The following is a 6,934-nucleotide window of genomic DNA, read 5'->3' as shown; positions in this document are numbered from 1 at the left end:
AAAGAACCGGCAAGAAGGTTCCGGCAGGCAGCCTGTTCCGCACTCCTCAGCCCCGCCCAACATAAAGATAATGATGACGATTGTTTTATTATTATTATTATTATTATTATTATTATTATTATTATTATTATTATTATTATTATTATTATTATACCGCCGTATACCGGGGGGGGGGGTGTCCTTAGGGCACTTCACAAAATACAATCAAGATACAAAATCACAAAATACATAATAAAAACAAAAACAACAACCTAATAATAGTAGTAGTAGTAGTAGTAATAGTATAACAACAACAAAACAAAACAAAACAAAAAACAAAACAAAACAACAACAACAATAATAATAATATTTTTTTTAAAAAAAAACAATGCAGACCCTCCAACATGGGCATAGCCAGGATTTTTGTTAGGGAGGACAGAACCTCAGTTATTTAAGTATTTTTTATTGATTTACTTGATTTAGAGGGGGGCCACTGCCCCCCCCCGCCCCCCATATGTCCCTATTTTCCAGGGACAGACCCGGATTTACAGAAGCCGTCCTGGTTTCTGATTTGATCCCAGAATGTCCCACTTTTCCTTAGGACAGCCCTATTTTTAACGGAGAAATGTTAGAGGGTATGGAGTTATGTGACCCCCAAGCAAATGTAAGTAACCATACAACCTTTATAAGACATCTGAAGGGAAGTTTTTGTAATGTTTGATGTTTTATTATGTTTTTATATATGTTGGAAGCTGCCCAGAGTGGCTGGGGCAACCCAGTCAGATGGGGGTTGGTGGGGTATAAACATTATTGTTATTATTATTATTATGGAATGTTGTTGTTGTTGTGTTTAGTCGTTTAGTTGTGTCCGACTCTTCGTGACCCCCTGGACCAGAGCACACCAGGCACTCCTGTCTTCCACTGCCTCCCGCAGTTTGGTCAAACTCACTTTAGTAGCTTCGAGAACACTGTCCCACCATCTCATCCTCTGTCGTCCCCTTCTCCTTGTGCCCTCCATCTTTCCCAACATCAGGGTCTTTTCCAGGGAGTCTTCTCTTCTCATGAGGTGGCCAAAGTATTGGAGCCTCAGCTTCAGGATCTGTCCTTCCAGTGAGCACTCAGGGCTGATTTCCTTCAGAATGGATCGGTTTGGTCTTCTTGCAATCCATGGGACTCTCAAGAGTCTCCTCCAGCACCAGAATTCAAAAGCATCAGTTCTTTGGCGATCAGCCTTTTTTATGGTCCAGCTCTCACTTCCATACATCACTACTGGGAAAACCATAGCTTTAACTATACAGACCTTTGTTTATTATGGAATAGGATGTCCCTATTTTCGTCGGAGAAATGTTGGAGGGTATGGAACAGGAATAAACAACTTGTGATGGCTGGTAATAATAATAACAACACTAATAACGGATAATTGTAAAAATTTAAAAGCACGGGCAGGACTGAAATAGCTCTTACAATGTAGGACAGATATAAGAGTTTAAAAAATACGCGATACAAGAAAATAAGGGATACTCGCTGAAGAGATGGAGGGAAGTTGCAGGCTCAGCAGAGCTAAAAGTATTTAAGTGATTTATTGTAATGTATTGTAAAAGTATGTATAAGGAAATTAATAAAAAATTCTTTTAAAAAAACCAACACTAATAACAACAATATCAGTGTGTGACGGCAGGTAACAGCCAGAGCCCCTAGCATTATGATAATCTCAACATTGTGGGTACTTTTCAAAAGAAAAAGCCCGTTGGTTCTTTTATTCTGTCCCCCCCACATCATACACACAATTGGCTTTTCTGGGATTTTGAGATGTTCACCAGGGCTAGCGTAGTTATCTAGTCCAACCTCCTGCAATGCAGAAATCTAAATGAAAGCATTCAAGACAGATGGCCATCCAACCTCTACTTAAAAACCTCCAAGGAAGGAGAGTCCACAATCTCCCAAGGATGGAACAGCTCTTACTGTTAGAAAGCTCTTCCTGATGTTTCGGCGGAATCTCCTTTCTTGCAACTTGAAGCCATTGGTTCTGGGCCTTCCCTCCAGAGCAGGAGAAAACAAGTATGCTCCATCACCCACATGACAGCCCTTTAAATATTTGAATATATTTGAATATATATTCATTTGAATATATATGAATATATATTCATATTCAAATATATTCATTTGAATATATATGAATATATATTCATATTCATATATATTTGTCAGGGGTTCAGGAGCAGAGGCACAGGAGAGGGAGGAAATGGAGAGCGAAGGGGAGGAGTCCGAAGGAAATGTCAGCGACGACAGCGATCCGAGGTCTCTGAGTCTGTCCAGTGAATCAGAGGATTCACAAAAAGGGGCTCCCATGGTCAGGGCAAGGGGAGTACCCAGGGGGGCACTTCAGGGAGAAGGGGCCAGAGGGGACTCAGAGAGCAGCAGCTGGAAATCTGGACCAGCGTCCACACCAGAGGGAAGTAGGGGGGAGGAGTCCCAGGCATCGGGATCAGGCGGCGCGCTACCAGCGGGAGAACATGAGGCAGGATTGACCACGCCTCCGTCAGGGAGCGAGGAAACGGTTAAGAGGAAGGTTAAACGCACGCGCGCGCCAAGTTCAAATGTACAGGAAGGCGGCACAGTTGGCAGCCCGGGTAGGGAGCCAAGTCCTAAAGCCCACCGAAGAGAGCGGGAGGAGTCAGGAGGGTCAACGTCTGCGTCAGAGGAGTCCAGGAGGGAGGAGACCCCGGGGGGCAGCAGGACCCAGAGGAGAAAGGAGAGAAGGGAGAGGTGGAGTAAGATTAGAGTCTTAAACTGGTGTACAGGGGGCGGAGATTCAGACGGAGCTTCGCCGGTCTAGACTCTAGACGTAGAGCTGGGACGCTGAGGCTTGGAAATGGAAACTATTCTTCAATAAAGACTTTGATACTTTACTACCGGCTAGCGTTGGTCCTTTGTGAGCTGGGACCAGGAGCCAGCTCTGACAATATTCATTTCAATATATATGAATATATATTCATATTCATATATATTCATTTCAATATATATGAATATATGAATTTGAATATATATGAATGGGAGGAGCTCCCGTCCTGTTTTTTGATGCCTGCTATCTGTAGTTTTATAAGTACTCATATTAAAAACATTTTTTGTAAATGCGTTGTTCAATTAATAAAGGATGCTATTATGTATTTAATTGCCAGCACAACACTATGCCTGCCTGCTCAGAAGCAAGTGCCATCAAATTCAATGGGGGTTTATTCACAAGTACAGGGTTATAGGATTGCAACCTCAAAAAGAATCTTTCAGAGCAGTCCTGCCAGGTTAGGGAATGGAGCCAATACCAACAATTAATCAAAGTTTGTGACAACATTTAAAATTGAACTAAATTCTTTTGTTCAGTGTTCAGTGTTTTGTAAGTAAAAGTGGTATAGACCAGGGCTTTCTTTAGCTGGAACTTGATGGAACTCTCAGCACCTCTCCGGTGGGCGCCATTACCATTCTAACAGAATGAGGGAGAAGTTCATGGTGAGTTCCAGTGCCTCTTTTTCTAGAAAAATTGCACTGGTATTGGCTTGAGGCTGCAGGATGTCTGCATTAGGTTCTACTGATCGGGGAAAAGGGTGGCTCGGCTAGAATTTGGGCACTGACCATCTTTGAATCAGAAATTCTGATTCGACCCAAATGATTTCCTTCCACGAGAGTGCTTTGCTGTATTCCTGAGTTAGGGATGCAGGTGAAAAATTATGCCTCGGAATGGGAAGCATGCTTCAGTTCTTGCATGAAAGATCTATGAATTATTATTAAAATTAAAATACCGGCCCGTACCCTGAGGGTATACTTGGAACCAGTAGGCGTTCTGCTCTTCCCTTCCTCGGATTACAATAATATTTATTTCCTGCATGCATCCGTTTTGCTTCACGCTTACATTTTTCACAAGCAATTTCTTCACAGCCGTCCATGGCGGGGGGTGGGGGGGCAATGTAACATCAGAGCTGACCCTCAGAAGCAGAGGAAAAGCTGCCCACTGGAATTCAACACTGTAGCAATTACCTTTTCTTTAACATTCAATAAGCTATGTTTTACTTCTCCTTTTGATGAGAGATGTTCCCATCGGCCAGCCCTTCTGCCAGCCAGCTCCTTCTTTCCCAAGCCACTTAGCTCAGGTCTTTTTAAAGAGGGGGATTGTTTTTGAACAAGCTTTTCCTGGCACGGCTCCTTCGCCTCGCAGAAGCGATCAGGCAGTGGGCATAGTTCATCCCCACTGCAAGGCCGCCGCTACCACCACAAACAAACATCCACCTCCCTAGAAAGGGGGCCGCTTTTCTTCTGCTAATGGGATTGGCACCGTTTAGAGCAGTCTGCTAGGACATTGTCTGCAACCACAGCAAGAGAAACATTATTCAAAGGCCATTCAGGCCCCAGAAGAAGCGGCAGAGCCGAGTAATTATCGAAGGCTCTCCATTAAGGAGGGCATCCCTGCTCTTTGTCTGCACGGCTTTAATAAAGCTCACTAATAGGGTTGGTGGGGGAGGGGCCCCCTAATGGCTCCAAACAAAACCCTTTTTCTTTTCTCCCCCACCCCACCTCACCCCACCCCACCGCCCCCTTGTTACAAGGAGTGGCTTTATGGAAACTGACAGCAAAGCCATAAGTTACCATACTGAGTAATGACCTTCAGGAAAACTTTGTGTGAACCCAAATGCTTTCGAGACGCACGTCTTCAGTGCCATCGGAATATCTCTTGCACCCCTCCACGTTTAGGCGTTTCTCTCCTCGCCTCCTCTCTCCTGCATGTGGTGAGTGAGGACCCTGTTGCAACAGTTTAATAAAGATCAGGCTTACTAGCTGCTTTGCTTCTCAATATTCTCTGGTTGGCCTCTGTTATTTTCTGCTACAGATAATTTAAGGACTCTATATGGGTTCTTGGATATCCCACAAGGGAAAAGGAGCAGGTTTTTCCCTACATCACTTGCATGAGGGAATCTCAACATGCAGCACAGTTAACGGGAGGAAGAAGCTTAATGTGAGCTGCCCAAGTTAAATAATGATCAATGGAGCTGTCATTAGATTTGCTGCTCTGATCTCATGGGTGAGGCAGACAGGCAGCTGCAAGGAAAATGGTCCCTGCTCTCAGTTAGGAGAATAATTTTAGGTGCTGGACTTAATGGTCTTTTGTGGGAGGTACCTCTTTAGAAGTTCAGGTGCATTAGCTTCACTTACTTCCCTATGTGGTCACTAAACCAACCCTGTGGTGTTGGGCTGCCCTCCTGCTCATTCTGCTAAATTGGGCCTTGGGTGCCTGCCCTGCATGGCTGGGTTTCTCAAATGAGCTGTATGTCACAGCATTACCCATCTGGATGCCAGCTGCATCCATCTCATAGGTCCAGAGAGGCCCAGGACACTTCTAGTTTAATAAAAGCAAAACAAACAAAAAAAAGGGGGGGGGAGTGACAGCATACAAAATCATAACAAGGCGCCAGTGGCGTAGCATGGGGGGGTGTGTGTGAAGGGGCATGGCCCTGGGTGCAAAATTCCCCATCTACTTGGGGAAGATGGATGAAAACAGTTGGCCAATTCTGAACAGTTGCACAAGTGGACTTAATTCCCTGTGCACATACCCTACTTAGCCGAGGCCGGCCCAAGACATTTTGACACCCGAGGCAGACCCCAAAAGGGTGCCCTCCCCAGAAAATAAGGGGTGAGGAAAGATCTCCATCAGGAACAAGAAGAAAGATCAACATCAGAATCTGCTGCCTCGGGGAGTGTGACGCCTGAGGCAGTCACCTCACCTTGTCTCATGGTTGGGCTAGCCCTGTACTTAAAGGTAAAGGTAAAGGTACCCCTGCCCGTACGGGCCAGTCTTGACAGACTCTAGGGTTGTGCGCCCATCTCACTTAAGAGGCCGGGGGTCAGCGCTGTCCAAAGACACTTCCGGGTCACGTGGCCAGCGTGACATCGCTGCTCTGGCGAGCCAGAGCGGCACACGGAAACGCCGTTTACCTTCCCGCTAGTAAGCGGTCCCTATTTATCTACTTGCACCCGAGAGTGCTTTCGAACTGCTAGGTTGGCAGGCGCTGGGACCAAACAGCGGGTACTTGCACCCGAGAGTGCTTTCGAACTGCTAGGTTGGCAGGCGCTGGGACCAAACAGCGGGAGCGCACCCCGCCACGGGGATTCGAACCGCCGACCTTTCGATCGGCAAGCCCAAGGCGCTGAGGCTTTTACCCACAGCGCCACCCGCGTCCCAGTAGCCCTGTACTTAGCCATACGTTAAATTCCACTCTTTGTAAATAAATATCAAAACCACCACACAATGATATCAAAGTAAATACCCCAAACACCAAGCATTTATAATACTCTCCCCTCCCCAGAAAACTGATACTCTCCAAGAATGTCCTAGGTACTTCTGATCACTTAGGAAAGTGCAGAGTACAAATGCTTATAAGACTTGGCTGAATATTTTGAGTGTCACAAGAATGCTGGTTCCTTAAATAATAAGTATTTTTGTGTGTGCCTCAAAACACACTTATCACTGGAATTTATGAACTACCAGCAAGAAGGAAAAAAAGAATTTATCCAAAAGACACAAATCAAAAGAATGCCTTCTGCAGACTTTGCTGAATTCTGCCTAGGAATCTATAAGGATTGTGGCAGAAGTTCATTAAACGGTACACACAACAGGGTGGATTACCCTCCCCCATTGCTTTTATTCACTGAAACCCAGCAAAAGGAAACAGTGCCAAGGAATGCCATTTAGCAATCGGCAATGTGTTTGTTTGCAAGCTATTGTGAATGGATGAATGAGTGAAATATTGGATAGGAAAAGGCCATTAAGCTTTGCAAGAGTTATTTAGTTTAGTAAACATGTGCTTACCATCTTTGTCTCTGTACTTTCTCAGCTTTTGTCTAGATACATGACATGCAGCAGCCTTGACAAATTATTGATGTTCTTTAGTTCATTGACATTGTTTGGCTA

The sequence above is a fragment of the Podarcis tiliguerta genome, assembly GCF_965153285.1.
Source record: "Podarcis tiliguerta genome assembly, chromosome: 1".
NCBI classification, from domain to species: domain Eukaryota; kingdom Metazoa; phylum Chordata; class Lepidosauria; order Squamata; family Lacertidae; genus Podarcis; species Podarcis tiliguerta.
This window is presented reverse-complemented; position numbering follows the sequence as displayed.